The 15780-nt window shown below is 31.7% G+C and overlaps 1 protein-coding gene across 1 annotated transcript in view; it reads right to left on the bottom strand.

Annotated features, from left to right (window-relative positions):
- The window catches only part of LOC108918015 (CUGBP Elav-like family member 4), a 204565-nt gene that overhangs the window by 160873 nt on the left and 27912 nt on the right, over nucleotides 1-15780 (bottom strand). The window lies entirely within an intron of this gene.

Below are 15780 nucleotides of genomic sequence, written 5' to 3' on the forward strand. Positions count from 1 at the left end.
GGCCGTCGAAACATACACACATATCTAACGTAGGTGCAATTCCACTTAATAAATCCGCTAATAATTACACTCAAGGTACGAGCTTTGGAGCTAGCGATATTGACGTTACTGGAACTATTTATCAGGACATGTTCGGGGATTTACAAGGATACAGGAGATTAAGGAGAAAAGTGATCTACTGTAATTGGATCAGAAGTCACTCTCTAAATCAGGACGACGGCTAACTGTCATAGATATTGCTAAAATTCTCATGAAACTTAGTATGCCCACTTCCGTACTACCGTGTTGCGTAAATTTTGCTAGAACTGTGCTATGAAGGTAACTTGTATGTGTTCGACAGGAAGCAATGTAGCCACAAAGTAATAAAATACGATTTTGTGTCAGGTCATTGTAAACAAGACACGAGGTCATGTTTATTGTAACAGCCACATATGAATATGTTGGCTGCTGTCTTCCATCTACACCCCTACATTATTTTTATTTCGTTTGCAAATTATACAAATTTTGAATTTATTTGAATTAGTTTAATATCTTTGTAATAAAGTCATAATCATTTTCGTTGCGAATACATTATAGCAAATTTTATTGGTTTTGCAGTATACATCGACAGTTATATCAACTTGACTATATATTAAGATCAAGGTCATAAAATGGAAAGAGGTCATAAAATATAATTTTGTGACATAATTATACATAAGGCGATCATTTTTATTGTGACAGTTACATTGATCATAAGTCATAGTCATGAAATAAAGAAAACTGACTTCACAATTTTGCACTATAACATTATAATTATAAAATGTGGTTTTGTGTCGAGATAGTTGTAAAAATTAAGCAGTTGATCAACAGTAATTTTATTGGGTTTCAAGTATATATAGGTTGTGATGTGACTGTATAATAATATCACGTTATAGCCATAAAATAGAAAAAAAGTATCACTTGGTTTTGTGAATACACGAAATGTGTTTTCGTGTCAGATGAACATAAAATGACCATCTTTATTATGACAACAACATACATGTTCTACACTGATAATACTAAAATATTTTTATTTGGTTTGCAGGATATACAAGTAATGATGTGACTTTGATCGTGTCATAGTTATAAAATGTGGCTTTGTATCAGACAGATGTTAAAATGATGTACGGTCATTTTTATCTAACTTGTGACCGATAAGAACAGACTACTATACTTTTATTTGGTTTGGAAGATGTAAAAGTACCTAGTTTGGCTGAAATTATGTATGGAAATTCTGTGTTAGATAGTTATGACCACGACAACGGTTAGTTTCTTTCTGACAGCCAGAAATATGTTGACACCTGCTTCTGATCGGTACAATACTGTAGTATTTTTATTTGCAAAATATGCAAACAGTAATGTGAGCCTTGGTCATACTATAACTTCACGTCATGGCCATAAAATAAAGAACAATAACTTTTAATAATATTGCACTGCACGTCAAAAATATAAAATATAGTTTAGTTTCAGATACTTACAAAAAGACAGATATATTGATTGCTAATTTTGATCGATAGGAACCTATTACTTTATTTTTATTGCGCTTGCTGTATATACAAATAACGATGTAAGTTTGACCAATGATAAGATCATATCATAGTCCTAAAGAAAAATTACTGTCTGTCATTTTTATCGTAACAGCAACAGACTGCTGCTTTTAATCGATAAAAACTATTACTATATTTTTATTTGACTTACACGGTATACATGTAAAAACATAATATTGGTCGTATGATAGGATCAAATCATAGTTACAATGTTGTGACATCAAAGTTATAAACTCTAAATTGATCAAACTCGTTGTTGACTGCTATTTTCAATTGGGGTTCTAGCAAGAAAAATATATGTGAAAAAAAAAACAAATTTAGAGGACAGCGTTAAAACTGATTTTCTTAAAACGGGTTACGTATTTAAAAAAAGGTCAAAAGTGTGTAATGAAACCTTCTGGCTTAATTGTGTCAAAAAACTATACATTTTGAGAAAGAATATATTTTAGTTTGACAATAAATCAAAAAGCCAATTTTGTGACAAATGTTATTTTTGCTAGAAATCTTTCAATTGAAAGGACTATTCTATACAAGAATAAATGAGTGCTGTGTAATTTTTGTGAGGTCAAACTTATACAATTTGAGTTTATGACAGATGATTACAAACATGGTAGCTTTATTGTAACAGCCACAGATATGTTAATTGTTTCTTCCGATCGATAGTAGGTAGGTACTAAAGTAATTTTATTTCAATTGTAGGAAATATAAGCAACGATGTAAGAATGGTCATATCTTTGGCATGAAAAATGGCTGCCGTGTCATTTTACATGTGATTAGTGAACAATAAAATGATTTTGTGTTAGCTAAGCATATAAATAGCATAATCATTTTTATTCTGACAGTTACAGATATCTTGATTCTGCTATTATATTTCCATTTAATCTATTGGGTTATGTGATAAAATCATATATTCATAAAGAAAACAGTCACCTAACTTTGCATTGTGGGGTCAAAATTATAAAATTGTAATTTTGTGATACTACATAGGTATGAAAATCAAATGACAGTCAGAGATGTATGACTGTTGTTGTCGAGAAGACAAAATAACCTGAAAAACGTAAAAATTATGAAAACCAATTTTAATCAGAAGTCAAAAGGATTTTTAAATTATTTTGTGTATTTTTAATATTACCTAATATGTACATATTAATATATAATAATTAATTGCTTTATTTACATGTGCGTTGTTTTCTCTCTTTATCTTAAATTTGTTTCTTTAGTTTCTTGTTTATCACTAAATTGAGAGTTTTATTTTATTTACAATATCTTAAGTTATTTTTACTGAATTATTATAATTATTATAATTAAGTCAACTGTGAAATAATTGTTAAAGACCGACAGTCGTAAGTCATGTACTTTTATTATTTTCATTTTATTATTCATTTATGTAGGAAATGTACTGCAAAAGTAGTAAAAAAATGATGAATATAAAATACTATTAAATAGTTAGAAATTAAATATATGAATGCAAAACACTGTACAAACGGACAATTTTGAGCCAGCATGGAAAAACGTAATTGAGACACCCCGGTGGTGTATATACTATTAAAGAAATCTGGCACAGGGCACAGTTGGGCATATGACTGTAATTAATGAATGTTTGCCTTTTATTAAAACACATGGACGTTTCAGTCTAGCAAACTTACTTAAATATACAACTATACCACAATACTGCACGGTTTATAAAAATTATACTCTTTTTATTATTTTAATCCAAAAACAAATTAAAATTTATTTTGTTAATTCAAGGAATTAATATTTTTGATGAGACTAATTGATTTTAATTTAAATATACTTCACCGACTTTTTTTAATTTTTAATTAGTCTTAGTTTAACATTCTTGATCAAAATCAAATTATAAAAAACCCTTGATGTGAAGGACTAAGTATATTCCCACATCATTTAATGCGAAATAGGTTTGAATCATAAAATCAATAATTACACCATATTATTAACATTTATTTTTCGAGCTTGGGGTGTGTAAGAAACGTTGATGATCACGTTTACGCCGTATAAAGTAACATATAAAAACTAATAACCTATATAACGTAACACGGCAGTAAAGAAGCGTATCCGGGTCTAAATTTCGCCCAAAAAATGTTCCATAAAAACTTTAGCAATTCGTCGCATCTCACTGATTTTCACCATAACTGTAAAATTCATGATACTCAATCCTGATGTGAGCCCTGACCCGCAGATTAGGGCCAAAAGGGGCCAGCAGCTAAGATAATAGACTAGCAATTTCGCCTATGTTCAAAAGTTACCATCTGATCGGTCCGTTAGTGACTGTATCGACCTTTAGAGGACCTCCCGCTGATTTATTGCCTTGATCATATCGGGTTATCAAAAAATAAAGGATACAGTTTCAATCCCTTCTATCTTTAGACTTCAGAAATTACTTTATGCCCCATATAGGCACAAACACGCGTCTACATAAATTTCATATAGCCGTAATAAAAATTGACGTCATATTTTCACTATCACCTATCCAAAAATAGCTTAGTAACCTGAGATTTTATGAAAATTGTTTATCTACTTGCTGGAAAAGCTGCGCAAAACACTTTCATAATAGGCCACCAAAATAGTTTACTCTATAAACTAATAAAAACTAACTACTGGTGCATCGTTTGCTATTTACAATATAGGGTTCAGGTATAATCTGGTATACCAGAAGAGATATCAACATTTTCAAATATAAAATACAAGTTTCTTAAACTGAAAACGCTTTCCTTTAAAAACACAAAGGAACATGTAATTTTCTGAGTTAGAACTGTTCTTTTTAGTTAGTTGTTGGTCTGATGTTCGTGCATCAAGTGAAATGATCTCCGAATTTGAGTGTTAGAGGATTTTGAAGTTTCTTCATTTCTATATTTCCAAGGGGAAAACTTATTAACGATTCAAATTGTATACTCTTCCTTGATAACCCTTTATTACACAAAGTTTACTTGCACACAACAGCGTCCTTCTTCTAACTTTGTAACACGCGAATTTGGCTTTAATTTCGTTACACTAAAAGTTCGCGGCAGTTTGACAACGTTCTTAAAGATTATTAATCGGCGTATTACAAATGCTATATTTAAAAGAAGAATTCCTCAAGCAAACGTACAGGCGGTTCATAAGATTTTAAACACTGAATGTTTCAATCATGCGCATCTCTGGTGGAGAGTTATTTGCAAAAATTTTATGTAAACGTTTGTACTACTGAAATTGAATAAATAAAGTCACTATGAACATTTTTCCAAATATAACTATTTTTGTAGTTATTAAACTTGAAATTTAAATTTGCATTGAAAGATATACAGGGCGTCCATGGATGGGTGAGGCGATGCTTGAAAGAGATAAAATATACCTTGTGGAAAATTCAGCTGTTATGCTTGGTAAAACAAAATGTGTTAAGATTTCAATGTCAGTCAACTTTAGAAGTACGGAAATATTTAATTTTTTTCACTGGTCCTGCTCTTTTAGCACAAGAAACCGTGTAAGTGTGTATATCTTCAACGTTGTAAGCCTATTTTGACTTTATGTTTAATATCAGATTTTTCATAACAATAAAGAGCACTAGAGGGCCCTTAGCAAAATTTCAGTGCCTTGACACAAACAATATGTACTTAGTTATTAAATTTTATTATTTGTACTAGGACATTAAAATTTGACAAAGGGCCCTTTACCACCCTGAAAAATCTGAAATCAAGCAGAAAATCAGAGTAGACCTCACACAATTGTTTCTAAAATCATGACGGAAACAAATTGTATGAAAATTCGACGTTTACATTGTGATTATTTTCTCACATTTTTAGACAATATTGTATGAAATACAATACAATTTGTTCCTGTCATGATTTTAGGAACAATTGTGCGAATTTTTATGACAGCGTGTATTAATAACATTTTATAACGTTTTATACAGAAATGATGTGAAAAAAGTAGGCATTTTTTAATTTTAAAGGTTTATTGGATTTTCTTGATTTGTTGGGACAAGCAATTGTCACGTTTTTGTGTCATATTGCAACTTTTTTGTCTTTTATCTGTCCAGGACGCTTTGTATATTTCATATTTTTCACGCTGATTGAGAGTCATAAAATGCAATATTTGGCACTATTATGTGATGTTTTCGAATTCGGGCTACATTTTAATACTGAATAGTTTAAAGAGAAGAACACTTTCTAATGACTTAATTAATTACAATTCTAATAACAAATCTATACGGAAATGTTCTCAAAAAATCTAATGAACGCTCTGTACATTTAGACAATATCTAACACTAAAGTACATTGAAAGCTTGCTGCAAACAACATGTAAGAGAAAACAAAAATAATTTATACCATTTCGTTGGAAGAGAATGTTTTTTTTCTGCGAGACTGAAAATTCCCTCGGGATAGATTTTGTTTTTGTATATGTTTTGATTTGGCCAAAGTTATGATACCCCTAACGTTCGCATCATATTCTCGTCTGAATTCGCCTCATAATACTGCGTATATTTTTGTCTACATTGTTTTGAAATTAAATACTTTCTCGTCGTTCTCAAATCATTTAATGAATATATTTGTTTAATAAACAAATATCAGCCAAATTAACAGTAGAATCTTAATGTTACTTCTAGAATTTAGAAATTCCGGTCAATTTGATTCGATAATTTTCAATTCAAACAAGCATGTAAAAGAAAATAAAATAGTAAAGATTTGTTATATTGTGGAATGTGTTTTTTTAATTTTAATAAATTTTGACTGCTCGAATCATTCCAATTGACCTGAAATATGTTATCCAAAATCGTGTTTCGTTTCTCATGAGTTTGATGTGACCGCCTTCGTGCTTATATACAGAGGTAAAAAAAAGGACAGAGGGTACAGGGTACATGACAGTGCTTGGTAGTTGCGTTGTAACATTCGCGGCGGTACACTTACGATACTTACCGGCCTTATGCACCTAGTGCGCACTTAGGCCAACAAACAGTACAGCAACTTCGTGGTCCATGATAATTTGATCGCAATCGGTTTGGTATCTGAAATGATTTGACTGATTTTTCCCACGTATTTCAAACATGTCGAACAGTAATATGAACTAAAAATTTTAATGAACGTAAGATGACTGTTTACTGAAAACTATTTAAATAAGTGGGAAGAAGTAAAATAAAATAAAGTGAGGTTATGATAGCTGTTGGATAGATAACATGGTTAACGTATATTTCTTCATATTTAACATTCCTACATCCTTTTTGTAGTTGAAGAAATAAACTACTGCAAATTCTAATTATCTAAAATCTGTAATTTGGTAGCTTAAAGGCTGGTTCATCTTGGAACGAATGCGAATATATTTTAGCGAATTCGCATAAATAGCATTCGTACGAAATGTTGATATTCTTCTTTTGATTTTGTTATTGACGTTGTTCTTTCATCGTGTCATAAAAAACAGTGATGCACATTAATAGTGTATCTCAATTAATTACAATGATAATGACGCGAACAAAATAAGAAATTGTTGAGAAAAGATGGAACTACAGAGTGATTCACATTTCGGGGAAAGAAACTTATCCTGTCTTGCTCCCTGTATATTATTAAAACTTAAGTTACAAAAAAACCTCAATATTAGGAACATTACTGAAGAACCTATAATAAAAAAAATCATCAAAATCAGATTAGACTCTTCCCAGAAAATCATATTTGCCCATTTTTGTCTCGTGATAATTTTGTGGCGAATGGTATTTTTTGCAAAAACGGAATTTGTTGTATTTGAAATTTTTTCTACCAAATTTTATTTTTGTTGCCGTATACTGTATTATTCTGCTTTGTAAATTACGTATATTGCTTAAATAAACACTACAAATTCCATTCTTAAGTTTAGTTTGAACTAATTTTAAAATTGTGTTTACTGTTGTTAACTGTAAGATGTAATGGTGGTAAATTTGTAAATTCTAACATGATCCAGCCTTAAGAAAAAAATATAAGACACAACTGTACTGAATTGTACAATATAATTATGAGAATTCCTACAGGGTGTATTAGTTAAATGTCACCCTTTTATCGTCCGAATAGGTTGGATAATGGAAAAAGGTTGTTAAATACAAGATGAGCCAATTTTGACAGATTTCTAAAGTTTTTCGTACTTTTCGAGGAGACAGTAGTTTTAGTTCAGATGTCATGGACTCAAAACATTGAACTGCAGAACCATATTTCCATCTGTTTAAGCCGAATTCGTCAGCTGAACCTATCAGACATATACCGGTTTCAAAGTCGAACTTATTAGTTCTCATGAGTAGGAGGGACAATTAACGAATGATCTATCTATTTTTGATGTTTTGACTAGTATAGATGAGATATATCAATATTGCATCCATGAATGGTCACTGCGATACCTAAGCGTTCAATCGGCCAAAGTGGTAGAGAGCGACCTGTTATTTCGCAGGTACTATTAAATCAAGACCTGTATCATCACCAGACGAACCAATTTTTAAAGATATTACACGAAACAACTACTCTGCGGACTAACGCATCAATCAGCATTGAACAATGTCTAGTAAACAGCTAAGATAATTCTATATATTCATTCAATTTTTGTAATTGGTGATCCCACCTATGCATGCTGGTGAGAATTAATACGTTAGAAACCGGTATATGTCTGGTGGATTCTGCTGACGAGCGATCTTAGCTGTTTACTAGATATTGTGGGTATAATTAGTGTATTAGTCCGCATAGTAGATGTTTTGGAACATTCGGAATTTAAACATTATTTCATCTAGTGGCGATACAAGCCTTGTTTTCATAGTACCTGTGAAGTAGCAGGTCGTTGTCTGCCAGTTTGGCAATTTTGAGTAGCAGTCGCCCTTCATAAATGTGGCATTATTACAAATTAATAATCTATTTTTAATTTTTATTATGGGGAGACTTTCATTCATTTCAATTCAGTTGTGACATTTTTATTGAAAAATTCTAGGTATATTATCAATAGCCATGATATAATTAATATATTTTTTTTTCTTTTAATTAAACTATGAAAAATTACACACCTAATTAATAAAACAGTTGAACTATAAAAAAATAATTTTTGGTGTTTATATTTTGTATGCAAATATCATGTGTGGCACATAATTTGGTCCTATACATTTTATGCAGGTTTCAACAATTGAAAAATATATAGGGTGATCCATTTAAAAATATATATATTTTTGTTTCAACTAAAAAACCTGAAGTTAGAACACTATTGTGTATGCCGTATAAACAGATTGGATTCAACTCAAAAATGCTGTCGACATATTTAAGTACTCTTTATGTCGAAATTGGTCCACCTTGCATATATTACAATATTTGGCAAATTAAATATGAAGAATATGAATCATTTTTTTGTGAATGATGAGTAAAAATAATAAACATTCAAAAATATTTAAAACAGTGGATATTAAAACAAAATTTAAAAAATATGGGATAATTCATGTACTACTTCATAGTAGTTTTTCTGACTTTGTAGTTTCGGTGATATCGTACCTAGATAAGAAATTTTCTAGCAAAAAGTGTCATGCAAATTTGAGAAGAATGGAATAAGCTGTGAAAAAAATCAGTCAAAAAGCCCCAGGGCCAAAAGGTTAGCACCTTTCTCGAAGGAGCTGCACTATGGTGTCATACAGAAGACATGGAAGTTTGCACTATACATTCAGAGGTACACAACGTCTAGACATACATCGAACGAACGAGCTGACCATTGCTGCACAGGAACAACGCACTACAACAGTCTAATACGCACGACACTGTCACAACGCCACAACAAGGACAGGACGTGGTCTTACTTGACCGGGTCCAGGCGGGTCGGGAGCTAGCTATCTCCTCGTTACCTTGCCCCTACTTCCAGCAGACGCCGCCGCAGCTGCTGTCGGACATCGCCATCGCGAGCTCTGCAATCAGAACAGATCTAGCAGCGGCGTCCTAGGCCCCCCCACCACTACCCAGAGCCACGCCACTGACCATCATCTGCTGAACGCCGTCTTTACTCTGGCCCGGATAGTAGTGGGCGCCTGTATTCTGTAATGTTCTCTTCCATCACAAGATATTTTTTTTTTGGTTTGGACTGGGACATAACAATTTTAAATTTCTAACTAATAAACAATTCTTTTTTATTATACTTTGGTTCACTAATCCATTGTGCAAACTAATGATACTATAACATTGCCCAAAAATTGATATTGAAACAAAATAAAATCGGAACTCTCATATTGAGGAGTTCCTGATGTAATACAAAAGATAACTGAAAAGATTTGAAAGTCTGGTATAAAAAAGAAGTTAACAAATTTAAACATGTCTATCCAGACCACTTGAAGAGGGAAAATTGTTCATTACATTCTCATCTGTTATTTCATGTATCTGATACATATTTTTTTAATTTTCTGTTCACATTTAACAACCAATGATCATAAGTTAATTTACCATATTATAATAAAATACCCATCTTACTGATATTACGGTACTATTAGTTACGGTAATAGTCCTCTTGTGTAACGTGCAAAATATATTTTACATTCTACTACAGTTTGGCAGCTGATCTCTCGTATTCTGGTTATATTGCGTAGTCATTCACATTAATCTTCATTCACAATAAAATTAATTATCCTTAATTAATTAGGGGCTATTAAATAGAGGCAATTATTTCAAAATCTTTGGGTAATAACTTCCAGTTTACAAGTGTTACAACAACGATTAAGTGTATTTCATATAAACTTGCATCTTATAATTTTATATAAATGTGCCTCAGAGACTTTAAGGCTAATTTATGTTTTCATATTTCTTTCAGCTGAAAACATTGTAAGTCTTTTGCGGAATTAAATATATACTACAAGCTTGATTTTGATGCAAATTTTTCGTAAAAGTACCTTAGGTAAGTAAAATACAAAATAAAGAAATATTTCCTAAAATAATATCATCTCAATATCTAAAAGTGCTTATATATAATTCATGCTGAAACATTATAGAAAAGAGAAACTATATTATACGGGGTGAGTTGTGAGAAACTTTGAGAGCTTGTTTCTGTCGCCAAAACAAACAAGAACACTATAATAATGATTTTTCTTAAAGCTATTCCTTCAGTGGTGTCGGAGTTAAATAAAAAGATAACCGCCGAAGTTTTTCCGAATAATATAAAAATGATTAAAAGTCAAAGGACCATGACGAAGTTAGGAATATTTTTAAAAGCGGAGCATAACTAAAAATCAGAATAACTTTTGAACAAAATCGCATTCATTTGAATCTAAGATAATCAGAAAAACAAATTGGACCTGATCATAATTATGTACGTCCAATTGTTAACAAATTAAATCAAAATACCTAATTGACTTTTAATTTAATTTTTGTCTATGATTTGTTGATAGACGCCTAACTTTGTCATGATTTAAGGTCTTATGTTTCTACATATCCTGTGTTCAGTATGGTGATAATGGTTAGAGCCCCAATTATTTGGTGAAAGGTTGCAAATATATATTTTTTATTCATTGATAATGTTACTTAACCTTTTCATAAAAACGACAACATGTCCGAATGTAGGGATAACGGGCAAAATTTGTCCTATTTTGGAATCTGATGATCCATTAATAAGCAATTATCGTCTTTTCACAATATTAAATAATTTTGCTAAAATTCTCGAGTAGCACAAACTAATCTGCTCATCGTATCACTTCAAATTAATACAAATTCAGAGGTTATTGATGAATATGGTTTGGTAGATGTAGTACAATAAACTGAATTTAACAAAGCTTTTGACAAATTGGGTGTATTTAACTAGCCTGTCGCTTTTAAAGCTATTTGTATCATAAATTCTTATTTATAAGGTTTATAGATGGTTTATGTTCTGTGATTGTGATCACTTGCTCTTTGCGGATGACTTATGTTCTGTTATTGATTGTGATCACTTGCTCTTTGCGGATGACTTTAAACTCTTTAAACCCGAATGTGACATCATTAAGAATTGAGTTATTTTTGATAAACGTCTTAAATTTTAACAAATCGCGCACAGAATATTTCAACGGCAGCATACAAAATACTAGGGTTTCTTATTAGAAACTGTTGAAGATTAAATAAATTAGTACACTAAGAAATCTTTACTTTTCTTATGTTAGATCGAGACTTGGGGATATTGCAGTTCTGTTTGATTTCCAGTTTATTTTACACGTTGGTTTAGAAAAAAAAATTCTTAGAGATTTTGGAACTTCTTGTCACTATCACAACTATGTTGATTCCTTGAGTATAACATCTAAAATTGTATACCAATGCATTACACTTTAACGCATTACAGGTATTTTACTTAATTGTCCTTTATACAGGCTGTCCCGTTCATGTTTGAAAAAAACTTGTGCACAAGTTCCTCATGGAGAAATAATGGGGGTAGTTCATGTAACGGTTTTTTTCATAGACGCCCTGTTTTCGAGATGCAGTGTGTTGAAGTTGTTACTTTCCAAATGATTTTCTTTAATTATTATATCTTTAAAGCGGCTAAAGATAAAAATGTCAATATTTGTACACGAGTAAACATCAACTGTGCATTAAGAATAATGTGCAAACGATTTCTTTCTGAATAGCAGTGTCGTCGATACAGGTAATTGGAGGGGTATATTCGCAAAAATATGTTAAAAGTCAAAATTTGTTATATTTCTAAACGGTTTTGTAAACTTTTAACATATTTTTTTATCGATTTTACCCCTCCAATTACCTGTATCGACGACACTGCTGTTCAGAAAGAAACTATTTGCACATTATTCCTAACGTTCAGTTGACGTTTAATTGTATATAAATTTTGACATTTTCATCTTTAGCCGATTTAAAGATGATTAAGAAAAACCATTTGGAAAGTAACAACTTCAACACTCTGTATCTCGAAAACAAGGCGTCGAAGAAAAAAAACGTTATATGAACTACCCCCAATTATTTTCTCATGAGGAACTTTTTTGAAACATAAACGGGACGCCCTGTATAGTAACTTGTGAATGTCTATGTCATTCATTTTAGTATTTTATGCAATATTTTTTAATAAGGTTTTGATTTGAGTTTCAATCTCCATGTAAGCTTAGATCCTGAGGACTTTTTTTTTATAGAAATTTAATTTCATAAGAACGTCATTTACGTTTTTGCTATAAGTCTAGCCATTTATGTGAAAAATGCAAAAATGAATAAAAACTAAGATTTTTAGCAATGAAACCGTTCAAGTCGCATAGATCCTACCATGGGCATTTTCAAAGATAAAGATTCCTCTATAATTGTCGCCTGTAGACAATACAAGAACGTGAAATGCGGCTAAGATATATAAATTAAAAAAAAAACGTGTTGAATGAATAGGAAAATTTTAAAATCAAATAGCGTGTACTTAAAATTGAAATTAAGAACTGAAATTTGGTAAGATTTTTTTCCATTGTTTCAAACGAACTTCTTTAACTCTGTAACTGTAAAATTTATAAATAAATGGTTTTAATAAAAGTTGTCTGGAATCATGTAGGCCATGTAAAAAGAAAATATTTTTAGCTTTACAGGGTTTTCGCGTGGACGCTAAATAACTTTGTTATTTTAAATGGAACGCCCTGTATATTATTGCGTTTCTGAATTCCTTGATTAATATTAGGTAGAGTTTATTAAATGTAGATGTTTAAAACTTACCGTTTTCGAGATAATCAGTTGTTTTTGAAAAAAATCACGATTTCTTCTCTCTAAATGAGGTTAGTTAACGTCTAAATTGTAAGAGTTAGAAACCTGCAATTCTAACAGTTCGTTTTGGCATAAATTACTTGTCATTTATAAGCAACGTTATTCAGACTCGGAAATACTGAGACCTACATTTAATAAATGGAGCATACAGTAAAGTTAAAAATATTTTTTTTACATAACCCACATGATTCCAAGCAACTTTTATTAAAACCATTTTTTTTAGAAATTTTACAATTGCAGAGTAACAGAAGAATCCCTCTTAGGTGGAGCACTTTGTATATAATATGTATTATTATTATTAATATTATAGGTTTAAAGATAAAATATTTGAACGCGTTCCCAATGAAATATAGGGACAAAATCTCTTTCCAATCTTCCCGAGTTAACCTCATTATTTACTTAAACAATGAAAACCGCTAATACCTCCAGAGGAATGAGATCCACTCTTTGTATGTCGCACTCTGCATTAACATGCTTTAAAAAAGAAGGCACATTGAAGGAAATTGTACGAGGAAGCGAGACAAAAGACGCATTACATTCAAAAAAGGTCGATCGAGAATGTAGCTACACTCCTCAATTACGATATTGTAATTATTTTCTGCAGCCATTAACGTAACTTAGATATCAGTCAAACTTTGGAAACTTTCGGAAAGCTCCAAACTTGCCACTAAATGACGAGCAATCTACAGAGATGCGAAATAGCAATTACTTAATTAGAAGCCCTGGAAACGAGAGAAAATTAAGTTAATGACAAAGTCTTCAAAGGGTCCACGTAGATGGCAAACGGTGAATATCAAAAATACTGATTTTAGTGAATTCATTACCATCTGAACAGGGAGCTAATTTTTTATAATAGTCAATCACGATTTTAATTGCTTGAAGTTAAATGAATCATTAGGATTAATTTGAGAAATATGTCTAACGGTAGTCTTAATTAGAAGAGGATTCGCTGCATAAACACCTTATTAAATCACTTTTTGGGCCTATAATTAGGATTCTTTATGCTTCTCTAACTACATTACAGCCAGACTTAAAGCATGCTTTAATTTGTCAGCGTATATAACAACTACTGGCACCAAGTGGTGTTTATTTTATTAGCGAAACGTGCATTGACCACTTAATGATTTTCTCCGCATTCAAAGAAAACAATACATATATGTTCGAATATTAATTTTTCACGCCGAAAGATTACGGAGAACATGTAAATGTCAGAAAATGTACCTTTCCTGTTTTGTCCGGCAAAGTAAAGATACTCAATAACTGTGATTAATGCATGTGTTATAGTCTGTTTGGAAATGAAAGAGAGTAATAAAACCCTGAGAAAGAAAAGAACCGGCCACGGGCGTGGTAATATTTCGTTTCAGGTAACTATCGGGTAACACTAATGCTAACAAAAATGACAGGGGAAAATCGACTATCTACAGACTTTTAAAGGAAACAAAAAATGAACAAGATGTAAATCCCCCAAAATCATCTACAGGGAGGTCAAAAGTCGTTATAGATGATTTCTTCAAAAATGTCATTCGCAGAAAAGTACACTCATTTTATTTTAAAAAAGAAATACCAACGCTAAACAAAATTTTAAGTGAACTTTCAGAGGACAACGATTTGCCAAAAATCAGTAGAAGCAAATTATGGGCCGTCTTACGAGAGTTGAATTTTTGCTGGGAAAAGCAGAACAGGAAGTCAGTTCTTATCGATAAAGATGAAATTATTTGTTGGCGAAGATCCTACTTAAGATCAATTAGAAAATTCCGTGACGAAGGGAGGAATATTTATTATCTAGACGAAACTTGGGTCAACGAGGGATATACTGTAACAAAAGTATGGCAAGATAAAAATGTAAAAAGTTTTCGACAAGCATTTTTGGATGGACTTTCAACAGGGTTCAAGGCACCTTCAGGTAAAGGGCGAAGATTAATAGTGACACATATAGGTAGTGCCAGTGGTTTTGTAGATGGCGGTTTACTTTTATTTGAATCTAAAAATACAGGTGACTATCACGAAGACATGAACGCAGATGTTTTCGAAGAGTATTTTACACAGATGTTGGATCTTATTCCTCCGGGGTCTGTAATTGTCATGGATAATGCCAGTTACCATTCACGGCAGACCGAGCGGACGCCTACGACTGCTTGGAGGAAAGCCGATATAATTCAATGGTTATCCGGAAAAAACATTTCTTTTGAAACAAATATGGTGAAAAAGGAACTTTTGACACTTGTCAATCTTAATAAAGATCAGAAAAAATATGTTATCGATGAAATGGCAACAAATCGCCAAATAACGGTACTACGGTTACCACCTTATCACTGTGAACTTAACCCAATCGAATTAGTCTGGGCGCAGGTAAAAGGAGATGTAGCGCGAAATAATACGACGTTTAAATTAAGTGACGTGAAAATTTTGTTAAAAAATTCCTTGGAACGAGTAACTGCAGATAACTGGCAAAGATGTATACATCATGTACAAAAAGAAGAGGAGAAAATGTGGGAACTCGATAATTTAATTGACGTTACTGTGGAACCTATCGTTATCAATCTAGGAGA

Source organism: Anoplophora glabripennis, unplaced genomic scaffold, assembly GCF_000390285.2.
Source record: "Anoplophora glabripennis isolate ALB-LARVAE unplaced genomic scaffold, Agla_2.0 scaffold62, whole genome shotgun sequence".
Taxonomy (NCBI): Eukaryota; Metazoa; Arthropoda; class Insecta; order Coleoptera; family Cerambycidae; genus Anoplophora; species Anoplophora glabripennis.